Source organism: Lagenorhynchus albirostris, chromosome X (assembly GCF_949774975.1).
Source record: "Lagenorhynchus albirostris chromosome X, mLagAlb1.1, whole genome shotgun sequence".
Classification (NCBI taxonomy): domain Eukaryota; kingdom Metazoa; phylum Chordata; class Mammalia; order Artiodactyla; family Delphinidae; genus Lagenorhynchus; species Lagenorhynchus albirostris.
The window spans coordinates 4,635,584-4,658,309 of NC_083116.1; the positions used below are offsets into that span (position 1 = coordinate 4,635,584).

At 42.3% G+C, this 22,726-nt stretch overlaps 1 long non-coding RNA gene across 2 annotated transcripts in view; it reads right to left on the reverse strand.

Moving 5' to 3' along the window:
• LOC132514086 (uncharacterized) overlaps nt 1–22,726 on the reverse strand; it is a 148,221-nt gene that overhangs the window by 68,139 nt on the left and 57,356 nt on the right. The window contains exons 6-8 of one of the 2 annotated variants that reach the window (XR_009538614.1): nt 22,603–22,712; nt 6,285–6,411; nt 3,661–3,817 (exon numbers count right to left, since the gene is read on the reverse strand). This is a non-coding gene — a long non-coding RNA (uncharacterized LOC132514086). Of the gene's footprint in view, nt 1–3,660; nt 3,818–6,284; nt 6,412–22,602; nt 22,713–22,726 lie in introns of those variants that run through there. The other variant, XR_009538615.1, reaches the window with a different exon arrangement.

Sequence of the window (22,726 nt, forward strand, 5' to 3'; positions counted from 1 at the left end):
TCCAGACCATTGCAATAAAGCAAATATCACAATAAAGCAAGTCACATGATTTGTTTGGTTTCCCAGTGCATATAAAAGTTGTATTTATACTATACTGTAGTCTATTAAGTGTGCAATAGCATTATGTTTAAAAAAATGTGCATACCTTAATTTAAAAATACTTTTTTGCTAAAAAATACTAACCATCATCTGAACCTTCAGCGAGTTCTAATCTTTTTATAATAATAACATCAATCACTGATCACAGATCATCATAAAAAATATAATAATAAAGAAAAAGATTGAAATATCACAAAAATTGCCAAAATGTGACACAGAGACACAAGCATCCCAAGTGCTGTTGGAAAAATGGCACTGATAGACATGCTCAATGCAGGATTGCCACAAATCTTCAGTTTGTAAAAAAAATGCAATATCTGCAAAGCACAGTAAAGCAAAGAGCAATAAAATGAGATATGCCTGTATATCAATCAATGCAGCAAAAGCATTTGGAAAAAAGTCAATATATATTAGTAATATAAATTCTCAGCAAATAGGAATAGAAGAAAAGTTCCTCAACCTAATAAAGTGTCTCCAAAAAATCTACAGATAACATCATACTTCATGGTAAAAAGACTGAATGTTTTCTCCTTATGACCTGGAACAATGCAAAACATTGTCACTTGCCACCAATTCAACATCACACTGGAAGTCTTAGCCAATGCAACAAAGCAAGAAAAATAAACAAGAAGCATAAATATTGGAAATAAATAAAATTCTATTTGCAGGCAACATAACCGTCTAGACAGAAAATCCCAAGGAATTGACCAAAAAATTTTCTAGAAATAATAAGTGAGCTTACTAAGGTGGTAGGATATAAGGTCAACATACAAAAATCAATCATATTTCTATATGCTCCCAATGTTACCACTGGAAACTAAAATTTAAAAATATACACACACACACCATTTACTGTAGCTCGAACAAAATGAAATATACTTATGTGTAAATCTAACAGAATATGCAAAGACTCTGTATGCTAAAAACCATAAAACACTGATAGAAGAAATTTTTAAAAGATCTAAATATACAGATAGCTATACTGTGTTAATGGATTTAAAGAAACAACATAGTAAAAATGTTAATTCATGCCAAACTGATCTATAAATTTAATGCAATTCCAGTCAATATTCCAACATAACTTTTTTTTAGATAAGTAAAATTTATTTGAAAAGCAAAGGAACTAAAAGAGCTAAAATAATTTTGAAAAAGAAGAATAAATTGAAAGAATAACACTATCTGACTTCAAGACTTACTGTAAATCCACACTAATCAAGACAGTGTGGTACTGGCAAAGGGAAGGAGCCATAGATCAATGGAACAGACAGAGAGTCCAGAAATAGACTCACATAAATATGGCCAATTGATTTTTGACAAAGTTGCAAAAGCAATTCAATGGGAAAAAAGTATTTTCAACAAATGGTGCTGAAACAATTTTACACCCATATGCAAAAACATAACCTTGACCTAAACTTCACACTTTACACAAAAATTAACTCAAGGTGGATAATTGATCCAAATGTAGAAAATAAAGCTATAAAACTTTTAGAAAAAAAGAACATAGAAGAAACTCTTCATGACCTTGGGTTAGGTAAAGAGTCCTTAGATATGATACCAAAAGCATGATAAACTGGACTTCAAAATTTTAAAGTTTTGCTCTGTGAAAGACACTGTTAAGAGAATGAAAAGACGAGCCACAGGCTGGGAGGAAATATTTTCCAACCACATATCTGACAAAGGACTTGTATTTAATATATAAAGATCTTTCAAAAGTCAACTCTTTATCCTCCTAACCATAAGATCATTCTAATTCAACCTGCCCTCACTGAGCATGTGCTCTAGGCCAGACCTAGTGCTGGATACTTTCACATCCAGTGTCTCACTGATTCCTTATACCAATCACAATTTAGGTAGTGATCATTATCGCCATTTTAGGATGAGAAAACTGAGGCATCAGTGATAAACAGAGAAAAAATAATAAGATTGATGGGAAACTGGATAATAAGGCACTTCAATCTTAATCTCAGATTATACCATTTTGATTTCCCATACTGAGGACATGTTATGATTCATAGAGTTAGTAAGGGTTTTTAGAAAGAAGAAGAGTTTTCACTGAAATAAGTAGCACTCTAGGTAGGAGAAACCCGGTCATCTAAACTGAACCCAAATTAGGGGCATTTGCCCAAGTTGTTGGCTTTCATGCCTGCAAGATACAGCAGGAGAGACATCAGGTGATTAAAGGAAAGACTTCCTGGCTGACCAGGGGCTTCCATGTTCCAATATATGGATGGGTGAGCTCATAGAATCTTTGTCTTCAGGAGAAGAGATGTTCTCAAGAGTTTTTTTCAGGTTAAGAGATGAAGGAGAACGGGGAAAGTAAAACAGAGAAGTCAAAGAAAGAAAATGTACCCAAAATGCCATTTCTCCTGCCTTAGCAAGGTCAGTTCAACAACAGGTTATCATGCCTTCCCTCTTGCCTCCTTCCTAATTTCATTCTTTAAATCACAGATAAAGTATTTAGCTTCATTACTTTCATTAGACACAATCATTAGTGTGAATCATAGGATCAAAAAGCCCAAGTGCCTTTTGGGAAATTCAACTTAACCAGATTTTTTCTGCCTCAGTGATGTGGTGATGGATAATTTGTCTATCCAAGATCATCGACCCCATTGCACCTTTTAAAAACCTATCAAAACGTGTTGACGAATGTAAATACTGTCTTCAATTTTAAATAGACCTTATGGCATAAATAATCTAACACTAGACATGATTCTAGTAAGCAGAGGCCAAGCCAAATGGGCTACACAAGTATAAAGGCGGCCCCCGTATTAGGGAGAGTTTGAATCACATCGCATTTGTGTGAAGGTTTTCCATTTGACAGAAATAGATTTAACACAGTCCATTCAAAACAGTCTCATTGCAATTCATGGGGGGCTTTAAGAAAGGTGGAAAACTTTAAACAGGCACACTTTATTCTAAAAACCCTTTGTCGGATACCTGTACACATACGAAGACAACAGTCAGTAGCAAGAATAAAGGTCTTATCTCATTTCCACAGTACTTTTCTCTTAATATGCCTCCAATCAGCAATGCTCTACCTCTGGAATTCCAAGCTCAACTTGCATCTAAGCACTGTCAAATGAAAAGGAGATAATAAAATTACTAGTGTGTTACAAGGTGATTAAATTTACATAATGCCTCTGGATTTGATTAAATGCCAGATCCCCGCTCCAAAAAAAATTACCTGTAGAGGCGTTAAATCTTACAGCACACACTTCACTGCCTTTACGCTTTATCCACAGAAGCTCCGGTTTATTTTAGCTGAGATTACTGCCATCCCTCCACAGGAACACAACACGTAGGTAATGCCTGGAAGCTTATTCAGGAGAGTGGCAGGGACTCATGTAGCTGATTTGCAGAATAAATATCAGAAAAATGTGAGAGAGACAGTCATTGTACTCATCCAGAGAAAAGACCGTAGTGCGGACTCAGAGGTAGATTTTTCTACTCTACTAAAAATGGAAGGGCTTCTTAAAATGCTATCCAAATACTTTCTCCCTAAACCCAAGGCTTTCCTCCCATTAACAAACTCTGAGGAGCTCGCCACGGCTTGCTCTGGCGAGGAGTGGGGCCACAGTGTGCCGGATATGAAACCATTCCTGTCAAATTGGTAAGACGATTTAAGCATGTTCTCTCGCCCTCAATATTAGCGCACGCCAGGATCGCAGAGTGGGGTATTTTCTCATCACTCAGTTGCTGCACAGCCCTGGATGGCAGTCTTTGAAATGAAAACATTCACACAAACAAGTAAAAACAACAAAAACCTATGCATTATAGTTTTAACAGGCACCAAAGCATAAGGCACTATGATACAAATTTCGGAATACCTGTCACACCTATTGAAAAAGATTACACAAAAAAAGTGCCCTTGAACATCATTTGCCTCTAGACCAAGCCATTGGAAAGAGGCTGGTACTGGCTCGGAAAAGAAATGTGCCTTACCACTTTTCAAAGGAACACTAAGAAAAGGGACTATAGCGTCAGCATGTTGTTCATTTACTGGGTCCAAACTGCTTTCGTCGGAGAAAATTGGTTACTTCTCTACCAAGACTGATGTAAACTAGTCATTCCACATATTCCTAGCTTCAGTTAACAGAGTCTTAGCTGGGGAAGTATAGAAATCTAAGCTCTACCAGAGCTCTTGGTGTTGTTCAATGTTCTACACATCCATCCCTTTCAAGGGATCCTACTGTTTGCTAACACATGTGCATCAATCCCTTGCTAGTCATTCACTGAGATTTAGAGGTAGCTATGGTCTACCTACAGCCTACCTACAGTGCGCCTGCACTGCATTCAGTGAAGGTAAGACTCGGGTTTCAGGTCAATGCATTATCATTAAATCATAAATAGTAACCACAATTGTGGCAGGCAGGTTGCCTCAGCAACCTGAAACAGTACTTTAGCATATGTCTGACGGACAGTACTTACAAAATAACCTTTTAAAAAGTGCCATTATTGGGCTATTTTCCAAGCATACAACAATTTGAATATAAAAAGACCAAATTCCCAATTGCCTAGGCATCTGTTATGGCCCTTAAAAATATGTGTGAGCACAATAAATAAGTAGTTTTCAAGGATACAGGATGTGTTTTAGTATTTCCAAAAAATCGTATTTCGTTAGTTTTTATAATAATCATTTGGAAGGCTAAAACTAAAATTTGTTTTCCTGCAAAATGTTTTTCTTTATCACACCGGTTTATTATGGAAGAGTTGCTGTGAGTCATGAGACTGCCTTGTTCCTTTTTCTTTAAAAAAAAAAATCCCCAGGGAACTCAGGGAATTAAACTCATAAATTTAATTTCAATATCTGGTAAGCGGTGGGGACAATTATTAAGGCAGTCATTTATGAGTACCTAGGGGAAACCCAAGTGATAAACAGTAGTCAATATGGATTCTTCAAACACAAATCATACCAAACAAAGCTAACTCCTGTTCATGATAGGATGACAAGCTGAATGGTGAAAGAGGATGGAACAAAGTTAACATATCTTAGAGAGAGAAGCATCTGATGTAATTTCATCTGACATTCTTATAGGAATACCAGAGAAAGACAATAAATAGAGCTAGTAAAAGAGAAACCTAACGTAACAGCTAGAACTGGTTTAGTATAAACTCAAAGTGAGTGGAACCAATGACAGGGTAGGATAAATTTCAAACGCAATACCACCCAGATCATGAACAACTACTCTCAGGTTATATCAACGTGGATTGTAATCTTAGTCAATATAATCAAAGTACATATAGCTACATACACTGTTGGGGAGAGAAATAAATTAAATGCATTATTGATACATTGGAGCTGTTTAAATCAATCGCATGTGTTGTGTATTATAAAGTCAAGTATTTCCCATATAGAGAATCTTCATCAAATGAATACGAATGTAACTGGAAGGCATCCGTCTGTACAAAGAGGCCACTGAGAAGCACACAGAGACTGTGATGATACGGAAGAGATTCCTCTTTGTTTAGGGGAGGGTGGTAATCCAAGGCTTCTTTTGTCTGCAGAGCAAGTCCATAAACGGTCAGACTTACCTCTCCAGTTGTATTTCCAGACCGATCGCCATTCCCCTAGGTTTTCACACCTGAAGGCTGTGTGGTTCCTCAGCCTAAACTATCTTTTTTAAAGTGCCATTAAAATGTCTTCCTGTAATAGTCTCATCAACCCTTTAAAACCAAGCTCAAAATCTTCTTTCAAACATAATATTTCCAGATTCCCTAACTAAATTTAATTTTTCACTCCTCCAATACTCCCACAGCACCTTGTTTAAACTTCTGTATATACCTTTATTATTATCTTCCTTGTATGAGAATGAACAGTGTACATGTTGACTTCCCTGTTAGACTGTGAACTCCTGGAGGGTGAGAGCCATGTCTTAGTCATTCTTTATCTTTTTCACAGCAGGTATTCGACAAGTATTTGTTGAATTGAATTGGATTGGGACTGGAATAAACACATCATCTAGACATTTATTATTGCGAAAGTCCCACAATTCCAGGGCAACTGCTATTGGTTCGACGTTTCCCTTTCCAGATTTTCAGGTTTATTTTCCCATGCTTGGAATAAAATAAAACTGAAAACCTGAAAATAAGTAAGTAAATAAGACTGAAAACCTGAAAATAAGTAAGTAAATACTCTTCCAACTATTCAATTTCTATCAGACAGTTAAGAAATGAAAGGCATTTACCTGACATCTAGAATGGTCTTTCTTTTGGACTCCAAGGGACTTAGAAATTCCCAATTCAGTGACTGGGCCATGACGTCCAGATTCTGAATCCCCAAAACAAGAAGGCAAGGCAGTTGGAGAATCAGGACTGGAGACAAAAAAAAAAAAAAAGAGAGAGAGAGAGAGAGACCAGAATAGAAATCATCTCCTAGTTACCATGTACTTTATCTTGGACACCTCATTCAGATCAATCTGAATTCCAAGAGGCAACACCCAGGGAAGGCAGCATTGGTAGGGAAAGTGGAGAACTCTGATCTGGAAAATAAAATTAAAGACCACTTCCCTCTTGTAGATTGGTGGTTTTGGTCAAAGTAGAGGTTGTAAGCCTGTGTCTTTAACTGAGGTGGAGCATGAAGAGATTAAACAAAAATGCCCAATAGCTGCGGATTCTGCCTGAGGTCTTCTAACAGTATTACACAGGAAGGACTGTGGGGCTTCGTAATGTGGGAATCCCTTTCCAGCTTGAATTGTAAGCAGGAAGTGCTTCCTCCCACCCAAGATCCCCTCCATGGTTTAGCTCCTAAGAATATGCTATTCCAGCATGCGAGAATTCAGCGCCACCCTCTTGCACAGAGCCTAGCATGCAGCACATACTCAGGAAGTGGATGTTGTGGCCTGTCCTTAGAGAAGCACAGGCTCACAGATAAACTAGGGTTGCTCTGTGATGACTGGCTAGCCAAGAAGTACTTGCTGACTTAGGGAGACAGTACATGTGCTGGTTAAAAGCACAGCTTCTAGGGTCAGATGAACCTGGGTTCAAATACCAGCTCTTCCACCTACTAGCTGTGTGACCTTGGACAATGTCCTTAACTTTTCTGTGCCTCATCTATCATTTGGGAATAATTATTGCACATCCCTCATGAGTTTGTTGGGAGGATTAAAGGAAATGACACGTACAAGTCTGATGTACAATAAGTGTTCAAATAAGGGTGTGCTAGAATTAGCAGTTCCTTGAGGGAGGACTCAAATTGTACATGGCCAAGTGAAAACTAGCAAGGACAGAACATGTCCAAATAAGCAAGAACTTTATAGTCAATGAGGCTGGACCAGAAAATACAGGCTGAAGCTGAAGGAGAAACTCTTACGAAAAGGAGGAAAGAAACTGTCATCAAGGTTGAGACAAGCCCTGGAGGCTGGATTGGCAGCTCCCTTGAAAGTGGTCCAAGGCCAGGGTGGATAAATGGTGTGCAGGTAGGGAAACCGATCAAGCTAATTTTGATTTCCCTGAAGCATCTGCAAGCCGTTGGAATCCTTCAAGTGCTGGAATGCATAACTGGGTAACACCCTCAATATACAGAAAAGGTAAAAGAAACCTGAGGACAGTGAATGAAAATTGAGTTTATACATTCAAAAAATTGGCCATCTTTAGTGCCCTCTATAGAAAACTCATCAAAACCTCAGGCTTTCCTAAAGTCACGTTTAACCATGCAGCCTTAAAGGGAATCAGCAGGACTGCATGTACTGACGTGGAAAGCGTGCCAAGATATATATACGTAGAAGTGAATTTACAAAACTGTTTCTAGCTCTAGCCAGTGTTTCCTGAAAAAGCATATATGTGTATGTATGAACCTATATGTATATAGTTGCATCAATGTATACATACATACACTTTTGTATGCATAGAAAAGTTCTGGAAGGATACACAAGAAATTGTTACTGATGATTATGCCTAAGGAGTGAGACTAGGGAGGTGAAGGGGCTCTTCACTTCATATCCTTTTGTACTGTTTGCATTTTTACTATGAATGTGTATTACATTTATAATTTAAGAAGGAACAAGACAGAAGAGAATAACTAAAACCTCAGACTATTGTACGGTGCTTTGCATGAAGTAGAACCCAGTAAATGCTTGAATGAATGGATGAAAGTCACTCAATTGTCCCATCAGTTGGTATATGAGAAGGGAGAAAAGGATATAAAAAGAAAAGAAATAAAAGGGGGAGAATACAGAGATCACAGAAGCAGCCTGGAGCAGTTTTCACTACCTCAAAAGAGGAAAACTAGAAGGAAAGCTACGAAAGGAAGGAGCTGATGAATACCTTCCCCGCCCCAGTGGCACCTGTTGGCCAAGATTCCAATGTACTTGGCAAATACTGTCCGCAGACCTGTGAGAGGGTGTAAACAGAAGGCTCTTTAAGGAGCTGATCAAAGCTGGGCTGTGCTCCAAACAGGGAAGGAGCGGATCAGAAGTTAATGTCCTCCTCCTGCCCACAAAAGATGCTTTGCCATGAGGATGCATCTCAGTAAGGAGCCCAGGGACTCCATGGAAAGTGCAGTAAAACATCCCATATTGGTAATGATATATGCCATTTGCAGAACACTACGTTCCCAAATATGAGAGTTTATTTTAAAATGTCCTCCCACAAAGAACAGTACAAATTAAAGGTAGAAAACCCTATTAGGTCATCCACTTTCTCCTAAAGGCCTAATGCAGACTATATTCTGCCATATAAATCTTAACGCTTTCAGTGATGTATGAGGAGGATTTACACTAACAAATCCTAAATGGAAAACACAGGCACAAAGCGGCAATACTGACTGCAAAGGAAAGAGTTACCTTTACTGATTCATCCCGAACTCTGAACTGCCAGGATGTTTTTTAATTTATATTTTTTCAAAGAGTTACGACTTCATTGTAGGTTTAATGGATGGAGCTATCAGAGTCAAGTTAAAACAAATGAACACATGTGGCATTTTCATTGATCAATTCAATTTAGTATGCTCATGGCAGACAACTAAATTCCTCAGCAAATATGGGGAGAAACAGGGAGATCTGGTGAACAGCAATCCAAGTGTGCCTTTATTTTAACAAGGGCAAATACTCTTTGGTCAAGGTGGTAAGGTGGCTGGACAGTGCTGTGGCTTTCTTGCCATTAGAGAATTCCCTAGGAAAGCTAATTAGCTCTCCAATGAAACTCACTTACACTGATCATCTTCAACTCTGTGATTTAGCAGTGAGGGCCCTTATAAATACGTTTTTAAATTTTCTTTTACTTTACTTTTCAGACTCTTCTCTTTTCCTTCCTTGTGATCCAGCTGGGAAAAATAGGAATGTTTCCTAACTTTGGGACAATTACTCAACAAATGACCTATAGTAAAACCACAAGGGGAATTCAGACTTCTATTTCCTTCTCCTTTCTTTCCTTCCTTACTTATTGTCTGGCCATCTGAACGATCAGCCTGGCTGCACCACCAACTTGCTGTGTGGCCTGGAGAAGCGGCTTCTCCTCTCCAGGGCTCATCTGTATAAGGAGGAGCTAGACCAAACGAGCAGTCACTTTCGATGGCGTTGACTCTATTAAGTCTGAGTGAGAGGACTCTCAGAAGTCCTTCTTGACCCCATTATCAGCCGGAAAGAGCTGGAAGCCCTCTCTAGTCAGATCCCCAACCCCTGGTGGAGGACACCCAGCCTTCAATGTTCTCCCAGGGGAGTAAAACTTCTCTGGTGTAAAAGTGAGAGCCTTCCACTGAGGCTCTGGGTTGACCTCTCAGGGATCTGCGTCGATAGAGGTTGTACCAACCAGCTTCTGTGGCACAATAGATACTCACTTGGTAGACAGAGCAGAAACTCAATTAATACTTTGTGACTGACTGACAACTTCAGTAAAAGAACTCACAATGACCACACACTTAAGGCCCTCAATGATCCTGCAACTGTCTCTGCCCTAAGCTACACTGCCATCTTTATGTGTCTGTCTCAGTCAGGGTTCTCCAGAGAAACAGACCAATAGGATAGGTAGATACAGATGTGTATATACACATACCGATAATATATAAATATACACATATAAATACATATATACACATATACATGTATATATAAATACACACACATGCACATATATATATATATATATATATATATATATATATATATATATATGGAGAGAGGGAGAGCAGGGCAGTATTTGAAGGACTTGTTTCACATAGCTGTAGGGGCTAACAAGCCTGAAGTTCGTAGTGCAGGCTGACAGGTAAGAAATTCAGGTAAGAATTCATGCTGCGGTCTTGAGTTCAAAATCTGCGGGGGCAGGCCAGGCAGGCTGGAAACTCAGGAAGGGTTTCTATGTTACAGTCTTGAAGCCAAATTCCTCCTTCTTTGGGAAACCTCGGTCTTTCATCCTAAGGCCTTCAACTGATTGGATGAGGCCCACCCGCATCATGGAGGGCAATTTGCTTTACTCAAAGTCAACTGATTTAAATGTTAATCACGTATAAAAAAAGATTGTCACAGCAACATCCAGATTAGTGTTTGACCAAACAACTGGGCACCATGGCCTAGCCGAGTTGACACATAAAGTTAATCATCACAGTGTCCAAATGCAGCCTGCCTTTGCTGCTCACCTAGGCCACTTACCACTCTCCTTTGAATTGGGTTTACCTTGGGCTAGCTGATACTGGCCTTGTACCCTTTCCCTGGTCCCTAAATCCTGCCAGACCTTATAAGAATAATCCCTCACCTTCGTTCCACTCTTCTTTTAACTGCTATTAACTGCTTCCAAAATAGCTTCAGTCTGAGCTGCTAGAGCAGCAACAGCAAGTGGCAAACAAAAAGAAGGCAGTAGCCCCTGCGCTCTAGCTCAGGAAATTCCTCTCCACTCAGGAAATTCCTCTCCTTCAAACTTCCCTGTGCGCCGGCTCTGCTGGCTCCCTAAAGCACTTGGCTTTGTATTCTATCTCCCCAGTCTTCTCTGGCTCCGTGTCACACCACTTGCCTTATTTCTGACCTGCTATTCCCTCACTGATCCCAATCTTTGCTGTCCACCAACACTGGGCAAGAGGTTCCATGTCTATGGCTCCCACCCAACTGGCAAGGAAGACCGAATTGTCTGTAGGATGCATTACAGTTCTTAAAACACTTTCACGTTCACTGCCCACTAACTGGCATTCTTGACACCACCCTGAGAGCTTTTAAATGAGCGAAGATATTATCTCCACAAAGCCTCATTTGGCAGATGAGGAAACTGAGGTTCAGAAAGAATAAGTCCTCAGCACAAGGCGTATAGCTATAGCCACTACGCGTGCCCCTGCTATGGGGGCTGGGATCCTGGGTTATTTCATTAAGCCAGATGCACCTTTGCAAGGAACTGAATACTACTAGGCTGACTACTAACAACAATAACAATCTCACCTTAGATTCACATGCAACTTTGCTTCTCAAAAGATCTCAAGGCCATTTTTCACCTTTCACCTAATTCTCCCTTTCTGGCTCAAACATTCGCAACAGCATCTCTTCTCCCTACCACAGGCTACAGAGATACTCTGTAGAAATTCCCCCTCACTGTCCATCTCACACTTTTAACTGGAGGCTGTTTTTAACTGGCACACAGTGGGTGAGTCTGGACACAGGAGTTTCCATCCTGAGGGATGGGCCCAGGTAGGAAAACCTGGCCCAAGAAATGTCCACAAAGACTTTGTAGGCTCTAACTGGAAATTGGCTGGGGTTGGGATAGACCAAGCTGGGGAGATCCAGGACCCAGAGACCAGACAGGCCCAGGAGGGCTCTAAGGGTAGGATCTCCAATGACATACGAGAAGTAGAGGCTAATAGGCAGCATCAGGAAGGCCTGGAAGTGAGTAACAGGGCAATGTCCCCACAGAGCAGATGGGGACACCCTAAGAGGGTCTTGTAATAAGCAGTAGACAGAGGTCCAGGCGAGGCAGGCAGCAGCTTCAGTGAGAGCCAGTAGCAAGCAACAAGGGGCTATGCTGGACCGGAAGGAGGAGGCATTGTGGACTCTCAGACACAAGCTATAGACAAAGATCTCTGCAGGCTGATGGGCAAATCCAGAGAGGTCTGGCAGTGGCCAGGCTCAGACCTGAAGACCGAAAAGAGCAGCAGAGTTCCAGTTTTCCAAGGACAGGGACACCTAGTATGAAGCCAAGGCAGGGACCTAGGCTCTCTGGTAAAAGAAGAGTGGGTAACAGACAAGCAATGAGCTCCTGGGCGTGGAGGAGAAGGCAAGGGGATGGTCACGGGAAGATATCAAGAATCGATTTCTTAGGACTGAGGCACAGAGTCTGAGAAGAACTTACAGCTACGCTGCCTCAATGACCCTGGACCCTTTACGTCTCCCTTGAATACAGACAGGATGGGGCTCAGAGCCTTGCTGAGTGCGGCGATGGCCTACCTCTGGAGGCCACATAGGCCCAGCTGTGGGTAAAGGAGGTAAAGGAGAACTGAAGGAGCACAAAGCCAATAACCAATCTCCTTATAGGGCTTGTGGAGTGGAGACAGCACTTCCCTGACCAGAAGAAAACCTGTAAGAAAACCCCCAGTCGTACATGTCACCACCTCCCTGATCCAGGGATCTCGTGATGTGAATCTCTCCTTCTCATTCCACAGGGTGTCAGTAAGTACCCTCCAGAGCCAAAGCAGGGGGAAACTTAACCCTAAATATTCCAGAAGCCTAGAATGGGAGAGCTGGAACAGCTCAGCTTCCAGCACTAGAAATATGCGGGACCTGAGACCCAGAATCCCTTTAGAGATCTGCCCAAGATCGCACAGTGATTTAATAATGGAGGCTGGGACTCAGGGCTCCTAACTCAGCCCGAAGTTATTTCCATTAAATCCCAAAGATGAATATTCCAACACCGGTACAAATCTGAAGATAGCCTTTATGGTAGCCCAATTTCCATCCATGCCTTGGACAATCAAGCTGATTTATCTCATTTGGTTTCAAAACACACATTTCTAGATATAGATCAATAGGGAGTAGGGAGACTTCAGCAGCCATTATATATAATAAATTAACTTTCCTTCCATAGCCTGACTTACACTGTCATTTGAAAAATAAAGGAAATACCTATAATATGCACCTCACCACAAAGTGTGCTATATTTAGTAAATTTCAGTAGCATGGTTAATCTCAAAATTCCAGTATTTCCCTGTTGCTATAGTTATGGCATCTGGTTAAATCAGAGTTCAGCTGCTTTGGGCAATGCTAACACCGATTCCAGCCAACTTTGTGCTTTGTTTCTAATGTACTACGAGGAAAATGGGAGCAAAACACTCACTTTCCCTCCTACCCCTTCCCAGGAGCAAAGCCCCTTAGCTAGTCTGGGTTAAGCAACATATTGACTCCCCAGCTAGCACCAATACAACTGGAACCAGTGAGTCCCCAGGCACTGACTTGATGATGCAAACAGCTCCAGGTCTATAGTGGGGAGTTACTGTGCTCTGGACGTGCTAACGTGCCAAAGCTATAATCTGCTCACCCAGAGAGTTTTGATGCCTAGTATACAGTTGTCCCCCGGTACCCACCCCCACCCGCAGATACCCAAATCCGGGGATGCGCAAGTCCCTTATATAAAATGGCGAAGTACAGCCTGCCACTTGTATCCATGGGTTCCACATCCTCAGCATACACGGAGGGCGGGCTGTGGCTGGATGCTTGAGTGTCAATTCCGTTTACAAACATATACCATTTAAGGATTCCTGGACAGGACAAAATGTGGACTTTTAAACAGAGTCACTTTGAGAGCTTCTTTTGCTTGCTTTTCAAGACAAGCTGTCTTACGTAGGTTTCTTAGGTCTAAACACTGGGCCCATTAATGGGCTCTAACCTCTCTACATAGGCCTCTATTTCCCTTACTCTGAATAGTGACTTGGTCTCCAAATGTTATTCTGAACATTTATGGCCATCATAAACACACAGGACAGAGTATTTTCAAAGTGTGACAATAAAATCAATAGCATATAAATTATGGCATGGATTTGAAATGGCAGGCCATCCTTTAGGATTGAAACATAGAGTTAGGCCCATTTTTTAAAAGGGCATTTAGCAGGTTTTTTATAATCCTTTCTCTCAGATGGTAATTTTCCCGTGAACGTTTCACAGGTACACATTTTCTGGAAACTATAACCTGTATCTGAGTTTAAATGGACTTTTCAAAAGATCATTCATCCACAGATACTGAGATTATTCTACTGATGTCTAAACATATTGGCGATGGATATTTGTGAAGAAGTTCTGATAGCAGACTCTTGAATAACCCTACAGAAGCATGTTTTCAAAATGGTCCCTCCTTTCTCTATCTTGGAGTGGGATGCCCTCTTTTTTTTTCTTTGCGGTACGCGGGCCTCTCACCGCTGTGGCCTCTCCCGTTGCGGAGCACAGGCTCCGGACGCGCAGGCTCAGCGGCCATGGCTCACGGGCCCAGCCGCTCCGCGGCATGTGGGGTCTTCCCGGACCGGGGCACGAACCCGTGTCCCCTGCCTCGGCAGGCGGACTCTCAACCACTGCGCCACCAGGGAAGCCCTGGGATGCCCTCTTGATGGACCAACATGCACTGGTTTCTGGTAAAATGACTATAGAGCTTTTGCACTGTGCTACATTCATTTCGTCTGAAGATTATCATCTGGTCACGCTGCTAAGTCCTCACTTAGCTCTGAAAGTCCATCACAGAGACAGAACCAGGGGCAGGACATCTTCACACAAGGCCAGTGGCTCGTCTCAGTTACTGTAATTTCCACCTGGAAGCCCTCAGCTTGAGAGGGACCTATATTCATGGGAGGTCTGCTACTGTGAACTTTTGGGGGACTACATAAATATGAAATCTGGAGATTGGCACCCTTTTTTTTTTCAAATAAAAAGTATCCACGGAATGCCTTCAGAGTGTGTGCCATGTCTCTGATACCCCAGAATCTTAGCAATAGCTCCCGATTTTCAACACTTGAAAACTCACGTACACTGCTCACATGGCAGGAGGCATTCTACCATTTTGAATTTCTATTTATACTGATATTGCAACAGTATGATTACAGGGCATCAGTAGTTTCATCACACAATAATATGCATTATTGGCCAACTTTTCCATTCCTATTTCTAAATGTCTTACCAACATTCCCATGTGATTAAAACATTCAGTGTACAAATTCTTGCCCTAATGGGGACTTATCCTCACTGATGTTCACATCAATTCAAAACTCAAAGTGACGTGAACTGCTAAGTCTTTGGTGAATGTGGCAGGGGTGCTTTGGAGAGCAATACAAGAATCTCAAAGACTTTCTTACATAATTACATACCCTTTGAAATATATTTCAGAGTGAAATATAATTTGCTGACAGTGATTAGAGAGAAGATAGTAAAAGAGTATCCTTTATTAGCTGGCCCTTGCTTGCCTTCCAAATTAAGGGAACACATGGTATAGGAGAAAAGCACTGAATTAGAAATCAGAAGTCCTAGGTTAGTCTTTGCTCTGCCAATGACCAGCTGTGGGACATTGGGCACGTCTCTTGCCCCTTCAAACCTCACTCTTCCCATGTGTAAAATGATGGACTTGGAACGGCTCATCTCTAAAGGCCTTTCCTACTCCAGAGTCTGTGGTTTCCTAACATTTGCATTCTGCAAGTCATAGTGAGAGTCATCTCCTGTTTTCTGATATCCACGTTAATGGTATCACTACCAACCCTAACCGATTCAAGGCTTAAGCTTCTGAAATCGTGTTACCAGACTGGCCTTTATTACCTCTTTCTCAAATACTTCCATATTATTCCTTTCCAAGTTGACTTTAATATGAGGTTCCTTTCATTGAGTTTATCTGGACGAGTAAAAAATCACAAGGGAAGAAACTGACACACTTTACTCCACAGGAAGCCTTTTGTGCCCTCTCCGATGATAGATGGGTAGAAAACAATGTCCTTTGATGACCAGCTGAAGGAACTTTAAATGTTTACTCTAGACAAGAGCAGACACAGAAGTATATGAAAGCTGTTTTTAAGTATGTGAAGAGCTTTCACATTGGCAAAGGATTAGCCTTGGCCCGGGGGGCCCAGGGAATTTAATCTAGGACCAAGCAGTAGAAGATACTAGTTGATGGATTTTGGTGCAGCCTAAAGAAGAACTTTTAATAGAACAACCTGTAGATGAAGTAAGCTGCCATGAGATATAATGGGCACCCTGTCACTGGACATATTCAAAGAAGACCATCACACGTAGGGATGAAACCGAAAGGACTTAGTTAGCCTAGGATAGCTGATCTTCGCGGCCCCTTCCAACTCTGAAATTCTGTGGGCTCATTTCCACCCTCACTCCCGTCCTCCATCTTCCATCCTCTCATTTCCTCCACTCCCCTCCCCAGCCACCACAGGTAGCCCGTCAGGTCATCTAAATGCACTCCTCCTCTCTATCCCCACTGTCCCTGCCCAGGCTCAAGCCCCCATCCTTTCTCACTTGGGACTAACAAAAGAAACAGCTGGTAACTGGTACCCCAGCTTGCAGTCCCTCTCCCTCCATCAGATTTCCACACTGCTGCCATGATAATCTAAAATTTTTTAAATTGGCAACATCACTTCCATACTTAAAGCTCTCCAGGGCCCTCCTGTTACCTTACAGGAAAAAAAATCCAAATTTCTTAGCACAGAATGTGTCTTTCAAAGCCTGTCTTTCGCCTACTTTTCCACTTCATGCCTTAGTCAAAATGGACTCTTCACCTTTGTCAGAATACGCCAGGGCACTTTTGCAATTCTGCACTCTTCTGATATTTTTTCCTTCTGCTTTGAATGCCCTTCCCTCTCTTGCCTATCTGAGAAACTCCCACACAACCTTCAAAGTCTAGCCCAGTGTTCTGTAGGGATTTATCACCTCCCCAGATAGAACTAATTGCTCCTTTATCAGTATGATGCTACCATTTTCTAAATACCTCAACATATCTTACTCTCTGAAGATGCATTTGGTGAACTGTGCATGTGGCCACGTCTAGAAACAAAGAATGCAGATGTGCCCTAAATGAATTCCCAATCGACTGGATTTAATCTTCTACGTGGCATTGCTGAGTTTGTAAACTATTTAGCTTCTTCAATAATACTTCTTTATGCTTTGGTTTCAATTCAATTGCTAGACGCTGAGGATGGAAAGGCTTTATTATTATGACTTTTTCTGAGAATTTTAAAATATTAGTTGCCAGAGCATCCTGAGGAGAAAGATGTTGTTGTGAAGAAAAATGCAAATGGCTTTGCTCATGGAATGCAGTGAGTCAGTGGCAGATGAACAGGCGTAATTTAATTTTGCAGGGTTAGACAACACAGAATGGAAATAGAAACTAGAAATGCTTTTTTCTTTCTAAACGATGAATTCTACTTCTTCCTGTTCCAGATAAAGGTCTTACTAGGTCAGGGCAGCAGGTTGAGAGCAGGTGAGAAGTAGAGAATGATGAAGCCACAACAGGGTAGCAGAGAGAGATGATTCCAGAGAAATGAACAGAAAGCCAAAGGATGCAAACTGGTGAGCAGAGTCAGATGATAAGCCCCAAGACCTTGCAAATATCTACATTTATGCTTATGTGTGTAAGACTCACTCTGGAGGGAACCCCAAGAAGGTGGCTGTACCAGTTGCCTCTGGAGGAGGGAACTAGGGGACATAGGATCACTAGGAGAAGGGGACTTACATTTCACTTAATATGCTTATTTTATTTGCATTTTTATCACGTGTTTTCTTTTACAACAAGAAAGCATATAATAAGGATAGACGTCAGCGACTGTGAATAGTGAAAATGTTGAAGGAACAGCACAAGATACTCACAGGCCAGATAGACCAGCAAGGCTGTCCTACCTAAGCAAACAAGGCAGGCCAGAGAACAAGTCAAGGCCCCTGCCCTTGACCCTGACCCTAAGGGCAGTGCTGCCCAAATTGCAGGTACCTGTATCTATTCCCTTCCTACCTTGCTGCAAATTAATTCCGAGCAAGCCTGATCTAGATGCCTACAGGTCTAGCTGAAAATACCTTGCTGGGCAGAACATGAGGGAGGGAGCAAATGGAGTTTCCTGGCAGTGTGATGGTTAATTTTATGTGTCAAATTGACTGGGCTATCAGATGACCAGATATCTGATTAAACATGGTTTCTGAGTGTATCTGTGAGGGTGTTTTTGGAAGGTATTAGCATTTGAATGGGTAGACTGAGTAAAGAAGACGGCCCTCCCCAATGTGGGTGGACATCATCCAAGCCAATGAGGGCCTGAATAGTACAAAAGGGCAGAGGGAGGTTGAATTCAATCTCTGTCTGACTGATTGAGCTGGGGCATCGGTCTTCTCCTGCCTTTGGTTCTCCTGGTTCTCAGGCCTTCAAACTACACCTCCGGCTTTATCCAGGTCTCCAGCTTGAACGTGGCAGATTGTGGAACTTCTCCTATTGGTTCTGTTTCTCTGGAAAACCGTACTACAGACTGCTTTGATAATTGGGTTCTTCAGTGTACATTATGTTCTTGCATATGCTCTTGAAAAAGGTCTAATAAATTTTCTAAAAATCTATTGCGACAATGGTCACTTAAACAATGATGGCTACTTATGCCCTATATGTTGACTCAATCCCATCTTAGTGACAGATACAACACATGCCATGTGACCAGAGTCCAGAAGCTCTGGTAATGGTGTGGTCAAGGCGAGCCCCAGAAGGAAATCACCGTCACCATCTACGAAAACACCCTAAAAGAAAATGACGTACCGAAGGGAAAGGCATCAATGTCTGCTTTGAATACAAAAGTCAATACACCATTATGGAACATGTGAGGGAACTGCCTTTTTCTTAGCAATTACATGGCAGGCACTACAGTTAAAACACTCTACCAAGTTGTGATTATTACCCCCATTTTTACAGCTGAGAAAATTAGGCTCAGAGAGATAAAACTAGCAAGTAGAAGAGTCCCTACAAAGCCAATTATGTCTGATTCCAAAGACTATGCCTTTTTTGTTCTATGAAACTAGGATCTAGAAATCACATTCTGTGCAGGAAAAGCCAGTACTGGAAGGAGAATCTACCAGAACCGATCAATAGAGCTGTCAGCTAGGTCCACCAGAAGGTGGTAGAGGGCAAGGCATGTCTGCTCAGGACAGGTCTAGGACACGGTCCCCAGTCAAGGGCTGCCGAAAATTATTCCAAAGGACAGGACATGGGCAGCAGGACACTGAAGTTCATCCATCAACAGGGTCATGATGGCTGAAGTCAAGGGTTAACAAGGGAGAAGACCAAACCTTGACGTGAGAGGTACCACCTTGCAGCTCCAGACATCAGACTGACCCAGGGATAGACAGAGGCAGGCATAATCTGGCTGGCAAGAAAGGGGTTGGGCTGGGCCCAGATGTTGGCTCTGCCCCCATTGTTCCTTATGGAACTGGATCATGGCCCGGCTTGGTAAAGTCTTAGGGAGGGCTCTAACAGTAAAAAAATGACATTCGGGTGACGTAAGTTTACCTACATGTTCAACTAATACACCACCACCATTCATTCATGTACTTAATAAACATTTATGGAGGTGCTATTATATACTAGGCACCATGGCAACAACAGGGACAATGACACAGTCCCTATCACCACCTGTGTGGCTCAGAGTTGGGCATTTTGGGAACACTCAGTGCATTTGGAATGATTCTTTCAATATCTGCCTTCACCTGGGAGAGCCGTGTATGTCGGGAGAGACATGTATCTGGGAGCGGGAAGGCAGTCGGAAAATCAAAGATTACAGTAAAATATGATAAGTATAATAATGATGGAGATAAGCCAGGGGTAGGGGTGGCTAAGGGAGTTCAGAGGAAGACATCTAAATCCAACTGGGATAAGGACGGTCAAGAAAAGTTTTCCAGGAAGGAGGGGCTCCTCACACTGAATTCTGAAGAATAAGTAGAAGTTAGCAAAATAAAGAAGAGGGGGAACTGTCCCAGTGGATGGGACAGCAATGCCAGTATTCTGACTGAACAAGACTAATAATTAGTAATCACTTAGCAAACCCTCATCTCAGTCAAACAATTGGATTTTAGCCAATCAGAATGATGGAGGCCGCTGCGGTGGACACGAGGCTGTGCACCATGCCCTGTGAGCATGTGCTAGCCAGCAGAGTTGGCTGGTTTTTCGGGTGCAATATGGAACACTGAGCAAGGGGTAGGGGGCGTCACAGGAACTCTCCAGGAGAACACAGGGGAACAACCCTACGCTCTCTGCTGCTTAGTCATGAAACAGCAGTCCTGTACAACTCAACAGGCTTTCTAGTCATTTCTTCAAGGTGGCCTGGATTGTTTGTTGACCAGTTTGCTCCCTGCTCCAATGGCGTACAATCTTCTCAAGGAGAGCAGCTCTGTCTGTGGTGTTAAAGACATCTGCCAAGTCATTGTTATTTCTTTCACTGAGAAGTGGAATGTAATCACCTCCCCTTGAATCTGGGTTGGCCCTTAGTGTCTTACTTGGCCAAGAGAATGCAGTGGAAATGACTTTCTGGGACATCAGAGGCTGGGTCATAAAAAGCCATGAATCTTCCACCTGGATCACTAGAACACTAGCTCTTAGAGCCCAGAGCTTCCACATAAGAACACCAATCGTTGGGCTTCCCTGGTGGTGCAGTGGTTGAGAATCTGCCTGCTAATGCAGGGGACACGGGTTTGAGCCCTGGGCTGGGAAGATCCCACATGCCGCAGAGCAACTAGGCCCGTGAGCCACAACTACTGAGCCTGCGCGTCTGGAGCCTGTGCTCCACAACAAGAGAGGCTGCGATAGTGAAGAGGCCCACGCACGGCGATGAAGAGTGGCCCCCGCTAGCCGCAACTACAGAAAGCCCTCGCACAGAAACGAAGACCCAACACAGCCAAAAATAAATATAAAAATAAATAAATAAATAAATAAAAGATTACTATTAATGAAAGAAAACCCGACATCTCAAGTTAATGAATTTAGTACTTTGAGAAAAAAAAAAGAACACCAATCGCACTGACACCCCACGCTGGGTGTAGGTGCTCTGGCTGAGAGGGCCAGCTGAGCCTAGCCTTCCAGCCATCCGCCAAGGCACCAGACATGAGCAAAGCTATGGTGATGGGCTCACGAGACCAGCCCATCTTCCAGCTAAATACCGTTGAGTGATCTCTGTCAATGACAAGAATCACCCAGCTAAGCCCTGAATGAATTCCTGAAGTATGGAATATTGTAAAATGGTTGTTGCATCGAGCCACTAAGTTTTGAGGTTGGTTTATTGCATAGCAATACACAAGAGGGACACCGTCTCAGTCACCATGATACCCATGGTGCTGGCGCTGCGTCTGGCCGACCCCTAGCCCTCTGGTATATATTCGTTGACCAAAGGAATGAGTGCTAGAGAGAAGAATAAGAGACAGGGCTACCAGAGAAAGATAAAAATGACTTACAAGTGGCAGTTGTTATGCGTTTAGAGAACTTCAGATAAATGAGTATACTTTTCTAAATAATATGGTACCTACTCTGGGAAGCTAAGCAAAAGAGACAGTTAAATTCTGCTGGGGTGGCAGGGGGGATCATGAAGTAACAACGGAGTCTTTACCCCATGTTCCCTACCTTAAAATCCAGCTGTCCGGTGGCTTTCCCTTCATCCCAAGATCTCAGGTTTTTCCAGTTCTCATGATACGGACCTAGTCCAGTTACAATTAATATGCTTTTCCTTCTCTTCACTTATAAGACCTTTGCACTTTCCTGGAGGTGATTAACTCCAAAAAGACAAGCTAGAAACTTGGAGCGAGAGATTAATTACCGAAACGAATGCACTTCCAAGTTTGGCTTCAGAACTAGGCCCACCTTGCAAAGTATACACACAGACTATGCCTCCCAATGGAGATATCTGGACTTTGATTCTAAATGTAACTAGGTTTTACTTCCCTTACTTTTAATTGCCTGAAGTTTAGCCTGAAATTCAATCAGTAGACTATTGTTTTCTGCTTCCTGGGAAGCAAGTCACAGCTGAAAGGACTGCTGGGGGAGAACTGGGTGGGGTTATAAATCTGAATCTTGGCGTGACTTTTATGAATTTTCTTTCTTGCCCATTTTACTCACCTCTTTCTGGCTCTGATGTTATCAGTAATTTCCCGAGACAGAGAAAACCCAGACTTCCTCAAAGAGTTCAACTACCTGCTTCAGCAAAATCCGAAATGGGGGGGAGACTAGCTGCTCCATAGAAACCCCCCTCCTGTGTTTGTGTCCAAGGAGAGGCACACAAAGAAAACACACTGGCAGGCCGCTTTCATTTCTGCCTTCCTCTAGTTGGCTAAGAAGCGAAGCCCGTGGTGATTCTGGTCAGGCCACCCAAAAGCCAGAATGGACAGGACACTCTTACAGCCAATGACGACACATTAAGATAGAATATTAAGCTTCTTCTGATGTAGTCAAAGGCATGGGCTATCCAGCACCAACAAAACAGATGAGGAGCTGTGCAAAGCGCAGACTAGAAAGCAGCCTTATTTTAATTTTCTCATCAAGTCCAGAGTTTTGCCTGCTCAGCGTTAGTTTCCAAACGGCACACATGTTAAAAGATCAAACCTGGCTTTTTCTACCTACCAGTGAACTCGGAGTTAAGAAACCTGGGCTCTAGTCCTGCCTATGCTGTTGACAGACTCTGTTTTTCCAGACCAGCCCCTTCCCCTCTCCGGGGGCGTAAGTTCCCTCAGCTGCAAAACAAAGA